The 11,709-nt window shown below is 53.8% G+C and overlaps 1 protein-coding gene across 2 annotated transcripts in view; it reads left to right on the top strand.

Annotated features, from left to right (window-relative positions):
* Positions 1-11,709, top strand: part of CYRIB (CYFIP related Rac1 interactor B) — a 146,030-nt gene that overhangs the window by 765 nt on the left and 133,556 nt on the right. The gene's annotated exons all lie outside the window — the stretch shown is intronic.

The raw sequence follows: 11,709 nt of genomic DNA, 5'->3' as shown, positions 1-11,709 counted from the left end.
GGGGGGCCCGCGCCGGGAGCGAGGGGGCGCTCGGGGTGGCTCCCCACCCTCCCCCGAAACCCCTCCTGCCAGGTGAGGGCGCTGGGTCCAGCCCCGGCGCAGTTGCAGCCCCCAGCCCACTTGCATGGGGGGCTGGAAGGCAGGTCGGCTTCGAATAGAGGAACTAGAGGGGGTGAGCAAAATCTCCATTGGTCTTAAGACTTCCTCCTGGGGTAACCACCCGCCTGTGTTTAAAGAGCACTTCCTCTTTGCCCTTTATCTTTTCATCATCTTTTTTTCTTCTTTTTTTTTTTTTTAATGGAAGTTCAGTGCAACCGGGTGGACGCTCTTGCAGCCTGCAGGGCTTCCCTGGGGCACGGTCACACACAGCGGGTCTCGAACCTGTGTGTCCTGGGTTGAGGGTAGGAAGAAGGAGGAACCCGGACTTCTCTCGTGGGAGTCCCGGGGCGGGGGTGGTGTGGGGGGCGGCTTTGATCCCCGCCCTGCTGCAAGAAATGGAGCCGATGGGGGAGGGGTTGAGCGGGCAGGAGGCCCCGCTGGGGAGTATCACGTGGACTTTGCACCTATGTTTAATTCCTGGCCCTGCCACCTTACAAGCTGTGTGACCTTGGACAAATCGCTTACCCTCTCTGAGTCTTAGCTGGCTGGCTGGGAAGTGGGTGCTTTGAGTAAGGCCTAGAGAAAGTGAGCGTGGACTTCCTGGCCTGGAGGGGGCGCAGTCATGGGAGGGGTCATTGCCACTGTCTCCCCTCCAATTCCTGCCCTCCCCTCCCCCCACCTAGAAGGGGGTCCCTGGGCACATGGGAGGCTCCGGGTAGATATTTGTGAAATGAAGAGCTGGGTCGTGAATTTTAAGACGTGAGTGGGGGTAGGTCTGCATATTGGCATCCTTGCCCAGTTACAGCCGTCCTGCAATCCCCAGAGAGCCACATTTTGCCACCTGGGATCTGTGTAATCCATCCCTTCCCCGGAGGAGGATTATCTTGTGAAAATATTGATTCCTTGTGAAAAGGAGCTTAAAATCTGACTTTGAGCCTCTCCTATTCTTGAAATAGGAAATGTGGAAATGAAAGGGAAGCGTCATTTTGATTGTCACTGCCAGATGACTGTCCGAGGAGGGTTGCAAGAGCTAACAGCTGGGCTATTTCCCCAGACTTGGGGGTTCCTGGTAAACATGGAGGAAGCCGATGAGAGGTGGTTTTCTTCCTTGGTGGGGCATGTGGCAGTGGTCAGCTGGCCTGAGTTTTCTTCCCCGGGGGAGGCACGTTGGAATTTGCGTTTTGCAGATCTTGCTGGACTTTTGGGGTAGGGAGGAGCAGTGCGTGCGCTGAAGGAGACCAGGGAGGGTTAGGGCGCAGGGGGACCTGGAAATGGCCTTCACATAAAGGCCGGGTATGGGTTTCTGCACCTCACTTTGGGAGATTTTTCAGGTGATTCTGCTTTCTTCGACAGCCGGCCCTTCTCCCTCCGCTCCCAAAGCCTTCGCGCTGCTCTTAGGATCTTAGCTATGGCTTTTTTCCGCCTCCGGAGGGCAGGAGGTGAGCCTGGGTGCGCCTATCATTGCGAGAGGCAGGAGCAGGCGCTTTCTTGCAGCAGCCTGGTGCCGTTTGAACACGGGCAGATTCATTTTTAAGACGTGGGGTGCTCACGGTTACCTGTCACAGAGAGGTTTTATTCTTACTTTGCAAGACTTCGCGAGGGTGTGGGACTTGGGCCTGGACCCTCATCCAGGAGGCAGCTGACTCAGGATCCCTGCCCGTCTTCCATCCACAGCGCGCTCTCCCTTTCTTCTGTGGGCTCTGCTCCCTTCTGAATGGCCTTTGTGTTTCCCCTGGCACCCGGCAGGCTGTCTGGCATGTGCTTGGGTACACGGTACACGTTTTGTGACAGACGAACAAAAGAGGGATGGTTTCCTCCTTGCTCTCTACGGAGGTACATTCGGTCTCCACCTCAAGGTCAGGGCACTGGCCTGTCGGTGACCTTGAGATTGTTCCCTGGCAGTTCCTGCCAAGTGCATTTTGATGGCCTGTTCTGGAATCCCAGTCTGACAGCTCTGGCTTCAGGATCCAGACCGTGGCAGGAGGGACTCTATAGAGACACCGGTGTCCCGTGGTCTTGTGCTGAGTGAGCCACCTCCTTGTTTGAGGAGACCCCCGTCTCGTGGCTTCGGCAGCCTAGGACTTGGCCGTCTTCAGGGAAAGCATGTCCCAGTGAGCGCTGTGGAGGCAGTGTTGTGTCAGTGACGAATCAGTTTTAAAACGGGTCCACGGTAGCTACACCCTGGTCCGGCAGCCTTAGGGAGGTTGCTACACTCCTGGGACCCCCCCTTCCTCACCCGCGAATGGGTGAAATCATCCCTGCTCCAGCCAGTCCACTTCCACAGGCTCCTGAGTAAGAGGGCAAGACCCAAAACCACACGTGCACTTTTGCCCCTTTACTGCCCCATTGGCCTGTCAGCAAGGGTCAGAGCCTCAGTGTTCTCATCTGTTAAGTGGGACCGTTCAGCTGCATGGCAGTTCTCATCTGTTTCCTCAGCTGGAGCCTCTCAAAGGCCAGACCCATTTCTCTGTTTCAACTTGACTTGGAGCTTCTCCAGAGAAGTAAACTGAGGCCGGAGCGGGGGAGGCAGACTGGCTGATTTTATTCTTTTTCACCTTCCCTGTCTGGGACACTTGATACATGCCCGATGATTGTTAAGATGGTGTTTCTCATCCATTTCCGAGGGCAAAGGTCTTTTTCTCCCCAACTCGCTCGTAAAGTTAACTCTTGATGTGCTCCTGGCCCTCACTTTCTGTGTTCTCACCACCTTCGCAGGGACGCCTTCCAGCTCTCACAGCAACACCCGAGTGCCTGTGATTCTCAGAGGGGCAAAGGTCCTGTTTTGGGAATGAAGTATTTGATGGTCTGAAAAGGAGTAGCCAGCCCCACCAGGTTGAAAGAAAGAGTAACTTTGTAGCCAAGAGCGCATGATATTAATAAGGGCAATTCTACTTTTCCCGTCCTTTTCTGCTGGTGGCGGCGAGTGGGTATGGCCTGAGAGCCCATACTGCCTGGGTTCGCATCCTGGTTCTGCTGCTTACTAGCTCTGCAATTTTGAGCAAGGTTTGTCCTCTCTCTCGGGGCCTCCTTCAGCGTGGACATGAGTGTTGTCGTGAAGAACAGCTCTGACATCTCGCGTGTGGGTTCCTCTCTCCCCTCCCTAGGGCTCTTTCCATCCCGACCCCTGTCCCACTGTCCCAACCCTCTACTGTTCCCCTGGGAGTTGAGCCCTGGGCTCGCAGCAACTTCCCAGATTCCAGTTCAAGGTTCCATGCTTTCCAGAACCCATGTTGACTGGCCGTCATATGGTGCTTCCACTGAATGGGAAGATAATTGTACCAGAGCTTGTCAAGAAGAGTAAATCGGGGAGTCACTGAGTTTACGTTCGTCCCATTGATTTTTTTTTCTCCTTTCCAAAGACTTACTAGCTGCCATCTGCTCCGAGGGAAGGAGACATCATGTTCATAAATATATAAATAATCGAAGTCAACGAGGAGATTTGTTTAAAGAAGTGTGGCTGAGAGTGATTTTAATAAATATTTAAGATGATCTGATACCATTAGAGGCATTGCAGGGTTTATTAAAAAACTGGAAACGTGTTTTGGAAAAGTTTCTTTTCTTTCCAAGTTGAATAAATGTCAAGAGTAGGGAATGAAGGAGAAGCACTTTCTGAGCACGGACTCAGGGCCCATGAGGGGCAGGTGGCCTGCCAATCTGCTTGTGTCTGTTGGGGACATTGGCAGCTGGGCAACCATCCGTTTATAGGGGCTGATGAGGGTGGCGGTAGCCATCTACGGAGCCGAGGGTAAGGGACCTCAACATTTTGGAGAGCTGCTGGAGCTTCCTGGAGACTCGGGGAGGTGGGGGTGGGGAGCCAGTAGGTAACACATGCCAGGAATCACCCTAGGGCCTGTACATTTCAGATCCTGTTTTGAGAATCTGTGGCAGTCTTCTAGAAGGTTCCTAAGATAAATCTCTTTTGGGTAATGACAGGGTCCATTTTAGAGAGTCCTACTAAGGCCCATAAGTTGGGAGGTTTCTAGGTGGTCAAAGCAAGTGATGTGGGGTGGGGGCAAGCCAGAGCCAGGGAGCATCTTGGAACAGTGCTCCCCAACTTGGAGTGTGCCCCCCAATCACTTGGGGTTCCTTTGCAGATTCTGAGTCAGAAGTTGGGGTGCGCTGAGATTCTGCATTCCTTATGCTTTCCCATGGGAAGCTCTGGTCCGCGGACCGCACTTTGAGTCGGGAGGGCATGAAGGCCCCAACACCCTCATTCACTCAGGACCTGGACTGACCTGAGTGTGCATCTGAGTGTGACACCCGAGGGCCCAAAGGCCACCGATGGTTCAGTTAGTGGAAGAGGCGTCCATGCCCGTAAGACCTACGATTAGTGAGATGGGGGCCTAGAACAGAGGCCAGTGAGAACACAGAGCGGTGGCAAGGCGAGAGCCCTCCTTTATCTACCACAAGACCTCTGTCCTCAGAACAGTTGAGGCGGGGAGGGAAGCAGCGCGAGTGCAACAGGTCTTCACACGTGGTTTGGGCTGGGAGGACTGAGCAGGAAGCTCATGCTCAGAGCATCGGCGTGTAAGCCTCTAGTACTCTGAATTTAGCGGGTGAGGGAACTGGGACCCAGAAGGGGAAGCATCTTGCCCAAGAGGCCAGATCAGGCCTGGAACCCGGGTCCTAGCTGGGCCTCTCTGCATGGCTTCACAGTGGCTGCCCCTGGGTGTCTTGGGGTGGTCCCCAGTGCAAAGCAGCCGCACCCCAGGGGCTGGTGCCTGCTGGGTGTCCTGTTACAGCTCGGGGTATCTGTGCTGGTGACCTTTCTTCAGCAGAGGACTAAGCACGTAAACCCTCAGTGGAAAAGAAGGCCTGAGGTGGGAAAAGTGACAGTGTCAAGTTCACAAGTGCTCAGAGGCTGATGGCCTGTGTGTCCCCCCACCCAGCATCTTCAGGTGTGGGGAGTACCGTGGGGTGCATTGACGTGGAGGAATCCAGGATGGGAGGGGGCTTGGGCAGCAGTGCCTTTGCTCCTCGCTTCAGAGAGGTTCTGGGATTGGCTCTGTCTGGCCACTTGGAGCTCTTTGGAATTTAAACCCAGAGCCCACTCACCAGACCCCGTTGCCCCATGGAGCTCCAGGAGCCCCAGGAGCCCCAGGCCTGCTGCTCAGCATTGGCGTGACCTTGGGCCAGACCCGCCCCTTGGTGGGCCAGGGCTGTCAGGGCTGAAGCTGGACTGACAACGGCCAGCTCTCTGGGTGGTTTGAAGGACTCAATAGGGCAGTGTGCAGGAGAGCTGCTAGCCAGCCCCTGGCAGAAACCCTCCCCGAAGGTCCCCCTTCCCCAGGACCTCAACAGGTGAGTGAGGACTGATCTATCCAGTGCCAGTGCCAGCAGGGCCATCCTCTTGGCAGAGGTGTGAGGTATGGATTTGATGAGAGGTGGGTGTTTCTTCAAGATAACATCGCACAGCCGCGGCGGCTTTACGGAAAACCAGAGGCTATGGATGGCCTCTCTTGGAGTCTCCCTTGATAGGGGACACTGGCAGAACAGGGCAGCTGGGGCCAGCCGTGTCTCGGTCGCCCCCGGCGCCTGAGCCGTGCAGTCTGGCAGGTTGCACAACCCCTTCGGGCATCCCCATGCCTGCTTTGCCGTTTCGTTGTGGCTCTTGCATCAGAAGAGGTCTGAGTGTGGCTGGCTCAGGGCCTGACGGCTGAGAGGTGCTCTAGAGTTCAAGGCCGCGATCCACATAGCCTCGGGGACTGGGGCTCTGGGAGAGGAGCCCGCCTACCAGTGGAGGCTTTTCCTGCGAGTCCCTGCAGGGCCCCAGCTTTGCTCAAAACCAGAGTTGAAGTAGAATGCAGAAGACAATGTGGAAGTGAAACTCGGTCAGTAACATCCTAAAATGTCTGCTCTGCTCCCCGGAACTCTGGCTTTGTGTACTGCTCTGAGCCCCAAGGCACCAGACGCCAGGCCGTGTGCCCAAGATCACAGGGGCCTGTGAGTGGAAGCTGAGTGATCTTTTCCGGTCCTTTCTGAGCGTGTCTTCACTGTCAGTGTTCAGCTTGTCACAGAGAAGCTGGGTGTATCCTGTTCTTCAGTGACTCTCACTAAGTGAGCACCTACTGTGTGCTGGGCCTGGTGAGGGGTCTGTGTGGGGATACACAGTGTGGGTCTCTCTGCCACCCACACAAGGCCCTAAGGGTCTGTGCAGTTTGAGAAGGAAGGTTTTATTCCCTCGGGCTACCCCAGGCCCAGCCTCCTGCCTCACCCCTCCCTCGGCCCATTCTTGTAACCCAGGAACTGGAGATGCTCTCTGGCTGGGTTTGGGGACAGGATAGCAGGGAGAGTCCTTTGCAACCCTTTGTGCAGGCTTTTATGGCCCAGGCCAAAGCCTCCCTGATCGTAGGGGTCCCATGAGCACCATGTGGTAGGTTTTGTAATTTTGTTTTGTGTCCATGTCCCCTGGAATGATAACAACTTCCCCTGTTGAGCATGGACAACGTGTATTTGCATATTTTATTTCTTACGGTCATAGGATCTGTGTGAGGCAGGTCGCGTTGTCCCCATCTCACAGGTGAGGACGGCGAGAAACTCAGAGCTCGAAGGAAAACGTAGCCCGCCAGCTGGAGTGCCCCCCTGCTATTCTGACTACCTCCTTCAAGTGAACCTCGGCCGTCACTCCAAAACCGTCCGTAGGGAGCTGTCTGCAAAGAGTAGCCACGCAGCTGCTCGGCGCTGCTTTGGAAGGGGGAAGTTTTCGTGGGAGGCATCTGGGCCACCACCATGGCCAGAACTGCCAGCCGGTCAAGGAAGGTCAGAATTCATAGAGTACTCTTGCAAATAGAGGGGTGACTTGGGCTAATTTGAGTGGTGAGGGTTTGTTTTTGGTTTTTTTTTTTTTTTTTTTTGGTAAATTCAGTGTGAAACTGACTCACCCTATTAATACCCCTCTTGATGCATTCGGTGTTGGGATTTGCAGCACATCGCATGGTCTGCGGGCACCCCCACAAGAGAGAGATTTGGCGGGGGAGATAGGTGCTGTGGGTTCATGCTTTGGCAGGGGGTTGAGTTTGGAAGGAAAATCTCCGTGTTTGGACACTGGTCATCGTAGCCTTGAGAAAATAAGTGACATCGTTTTAAAACGTCTGCCGGCTCCTCCCATCCATTTTCAGTGCGTGCACTTGCCAGAACATTCTGTGTGCGCGTTCCCGCTTCCCTAGTTTTCCTTTCATCTGACACCGTGTGGGGTGCTTACGCTTCCTGGGTGGAAGGGCCAAGAAGCTGCGTTGTTAACGAGCTCTTTCAGGGCATTGTAGTGCAGAGGATCCTGTTAGAGACTCAGCTGGAGGAGCCTCAGGTACTGTCATGTCTTACCCCTGGACGGTCTGTTTCTAACTTGGGGTTTCTGCGGGAGGGGCGCTGGTGTTCGGAAGGAAAGGACATTGAAGATCACCCAGTCCCATCCTTCTCAGGCCTTTGCAGGCGTGGCTCACCTAGGAAAGAGACTCTGTAAGGCGTGGGTCAGGAGATGGGCAGTAAGAGAGGACACGTCTCCTAGCTAGAGGGGACTCGTTTCAGGGCCACCTGGCCGGCGTGCTGAGGAGGTCAGCATGTCAACACAGGGGGTCGTTGTCTGGAAATCCCAGTTGGGCAGCGCTGATTCTTCTCTGACGTGGGACCTGTTCAGACAGCCAGCGGAGGCCCAACGAAGTGATGGGAGTGGCAGGACTTTGAGGGTCACCCAGGCCAGTCTTGGAAAGGATGAGGGAGCAGGCCAGGGAGGGGAAAGGCCCGCTGAGGGCTGCACAGCTGGCTTGGGGCCCAGCGCGAGCCTGTCCTCGGTAGGCAGCGTATAAAGCAGGGGCCCTCCTCTCGGCGCTGGCTGGCCTGGGAGGCCTGGTTTCCTGTTGTGATCTGAGACTGATTCTCTGTCACCGCCTCACTGACGATACACCCTCATGACCTCAAAGCACCGAAGGAGAGGAGCGCTTACGTAGCAGAGTCACGTCGTAGGTCTTCCAGAAGTCAGCGCACCACGGTGAAAATGATGTCGGACAGTGTCCCGGTTTGTCCCCGAGGGACCGTTTGCATCCGTATGGCTTCCTGTGTGTGACGCTGTGCAGTAACAGGTAGGAGTAAAAGGAAGGTACAAACGTAGTGTGTGATGTATAACCCGGTACCGTATCCAAAACATAAAGCGAATCCAAACTAAGCACAGCCAGGTAAACACATTTTTACATTATTTAAAGTTTTATTATTATTTTATAAGATTTACTCATTTATTTGAGAGAGAGAGAGAGAAAGTGAGTGTGCGCGAGGGTAGGGGCAGGGGGAGAGAGAGAGATGGTCAGGCCGACTCCCCGCTGAGTCTAGAGACCAACGTGGGGTGAGAGCACGACCTGAGCCAGAACCAAGAGTCCGACGCTTAACTGACTACACCACCAGGCGCCCCTTATTTAAACTTAAAAAAAGAAAGAAAGAAAGAAAGAAAAGCATTTGGCTGTTTGAGTAGAGCTAGATATGGCTGAATTTAAGCAGGATACGACAGGATTCTACTCATGTTGTGGCGTGTCGGGGACCTCCTCAGAACACGCAGCCTTCCTGAGGCGGTGGTGGGCCGCGTCTGTTACATTGGTGTGCGGGATTAGTCCGGGGCTCTCTCCGACTTGAATGTGATTAACTCGGGAGAGAATTTTTGGGAACCAGCCATTGTGCATCAGACCCAGAGGACAGACAGAGGCAGCCTCTCTCAGTCTAGTGAGGCCTCCTTCTTTTTTTTTTTTTTTTTAAATAAAAGCAAAGTCTCGGGTCCCAGCAACCCCTAGAGTAGGACCTTTATGACTGTCATTGATGCTGTAGTCTTGAAGAGGGGGTCCAAGGCCCCAATCTAGAGTTGATCTGAAAGGGCTCTTGGGCCCCTGAGGGACCCCAGCCTTGGGAGATGACCCCGCTCCCTGAGTCACTGCCTCCCAGTGGGACCTTCTCTTTCCCAAGCAGCATTTCTCAAAGTTTCAGTGGCGAAATGCAGGGGAAGTGTAGAAAAACAACATTTGCATACTTGTGACTTTACCCTAGACCTCCCCTTTGCGGAAATAAATGAGGAATAAATGAGGTATGACTTTTGGAGCATCCCCACCCCCTTCCGCCAGCCACTCCCTTCAGGACCAGGAATGTGGTTGGAAAATGCCTCTCTCAGGTAAATTGATCTTTGCCTCAAGACCTTGGACACTTAAAACCGAAAGAAAGGGAACCTGATCTTCCCTGCCCCCTCCCATTAAGTAGCTGTTGGGGGTAGAAGTGAGGGAGTATTTGATTCCACTTCGGAGCTCATTCGTAAGTGTATTATGGAGCTCCGGCTCAGCAGGGGGGAGCTGAAACGCCCCTGAGAGTGTATGTGCTGATACACAGAGATTGGAATGTTCTGGAAGAGCTCGCTGCAGAGAAAACTCAGCGGGTGCCCTTGTCCCCACCCCATGATACCTGTGAACAGTGTCTCTGTCCCATGAAGGCACTTGTATCTTTTTGCTCGTGGCCAACTGGGTCTTCCAGAGACCCTTCTGGAAACCAGGGCAATTCATGTCAAGAGCCACGGAAGATATTTGTAACCTTTGACACAGCGAATCTATTTCTTGGAAGCTTTCCTAAAGGAGCGATTAAAGATATGGACAGAATATTGCGGAAAGATCACCAGCTCAGGGGGCACCAGGGTGGCTCAGTCGGTTGAGCGTCTGACTCTTGGTTTCAGCTCAGGTAGTGATCCCCAGGTCCTGGGATCGAGTTCCCCATCAGGCTCTCTGCTTAGCAGGGAGCCTGCTTGTGATTCTCTCTCTCTTCCTCTCCCTCTGCCCCTCCCCCTGCTCCTCCCCCTGTTCCTGCCCTCTCTCTCCCTCTCTCTAAAATAAATAAATCTTAAAAAGGAAAAAAAGATTGTCTATTCAGCCCCTTTTACAGTAACACAATAAATTGGAAGTAACCTAAGTGTCTGAAATGTACCAAGTACTTGGATCAGTTATCCTGCAGCCACTCAAATGAGGGCTGCAGAGTCTGGGAGGAAACTGAGAAAGCAGTTGTTTGTAGGAAAAACATTAGAAGGAAATATACACCAAGATGGCGTCTGAGGCTGTGCTAGGGGGATATGAATATGGATAAATTTCTTTTCTCTCTTTCATGCATATTCTGCAACGTGGTTATGATATTACTTTGGAAGGAAACCTTCTTCTCTCCCCTCTTCTGTGTTCCTGTCTTGTCTCTTCTAAGAAACCTAGAACTCTGCTGTTTGCAGGGAAAGAAGGAAAAACCCACGTCTAGATCATTTTATCAATAGTATACGACAGAACAGAGCAATCACTAGAACCGAGGCCCAGGCATCCCTGAGGTTAAAATACCAACAGGCCTGGTTGGATGAAGACACAGCCGGTAGTAGTTCTTGAAGGTGCAGACCGCCCTGAACAGAGCCTCCTCGACCCCTGGGGAAGGAGCCACTGTTGCCCTTTGATAAAGGAGGTTACCTGGGGTCAAAGGTCCTGTGACTTTTCAACTCTTCCTCTCCTCCCCAACTCCCCGCCCCCTTAGTGGCTGATGGCGTGAAGGGCATCTGGGGACACTACAATGCCAGCGACTCTTGTCAAGGCCCATTGAAGTTACTTTCAGGGAGAGGGGAGGTGATTGACAGCTTCCCGTGAAGAGTACCAAAATGTTTTCTGTTTAGGTGGCGCAGGGTCTGTAAGGGCCACAGGGAGCTACTGGTTCAGACGGAGGGAGCCGTGGTCCAGCGCATTCTTAGTGGCTTCCGTGTACTAGTACAAAGTCCCCTCCGTCCCCCCCACCAGCCCCCGCATCCTGGGGGAGGGGGTGCCTTGACCTCTCAGGGAGCTGGATCGCAGGTCAGAAGCTGCAGCCTGTGCTCTGTGGCAGGACGCAGGGGGCACAGAAACGATGTGTCAGCCTTCTGAGAAACCCAGAAGGAGCAGCCCCCAGGCTCCTCAGCAGGGGGCTGAGCTGTGCTCGTGGATGGGATTGCAAATTTCCAGACAGTCTCTATGGTACTTAAAATGCCATTTTCGCTCAAGTTTTGTGTCTGTCATGCAGCCCGCTTGTTATCTCTGCCTGCATTTTGGAGAGGTTCTGGTTAAAAACTCTAAGCTTAGTCTTTTTTTAAGGAAGGCACTGAGCGTCCAAAGGCACCTGGTGCACAGGTGCCCAGTGGATAGTTGATGAATAAGGATATGAATTAATTTTCTGCTTTGGGTGGCAAATTGAAATTGGAGTGTTTTTTTAAATGCTCATTTAAAACCCCAAGGTGCATCATCTTTATGTGTGTGTGTTTGTGTTTCTGTGTTCAGATACGAAGGAGGACAGGGTTTAGCGTCTCACACAGACGTTGATTGTCCCCAGCATCCCTCGGTTCCCCCAGTCCCGTCGCCCTCTGGCCTCCTGTGGGCACTTGGGCTGTGCCCTCAGCAGCTGGCGGAGGAAGGGGTGTGGAGATCAGGCAGATGTGCCGCTGTGGGTGAGCGAATGAGCGGCAGTCAGAGGGTCAGAGGAAGGGTGCAGGGTCAGAGGAAGAAAGCGAGGGACCAGGGCACGGAGTGAGAAGCTGGCGACAGTAGGGTGCCTGGCAGCACCCCCTCATCCCTGTCGGCACCTGGAGGGGAGCTCCCCTCA

This window comes from Mustela nigripes, chromosome 3, assembly GCF_022355385.1.
Source record: "Mustela nigripes isolate SB6536 chromosome 3, MUSNIG.SB6536, whole genome shotgun sequence".
Lineage (NCBI taxonomy): Eukaryota > Metazoa > Chordata > Mammalia > Carnivora > Mustelidae > Mustela > Mustela nigripes.
The sequence above is the reverse complement of the archived record's forward strand: the minus strand, read 5'-3'. Positions and strand labels throughout refer to the sequence as shown.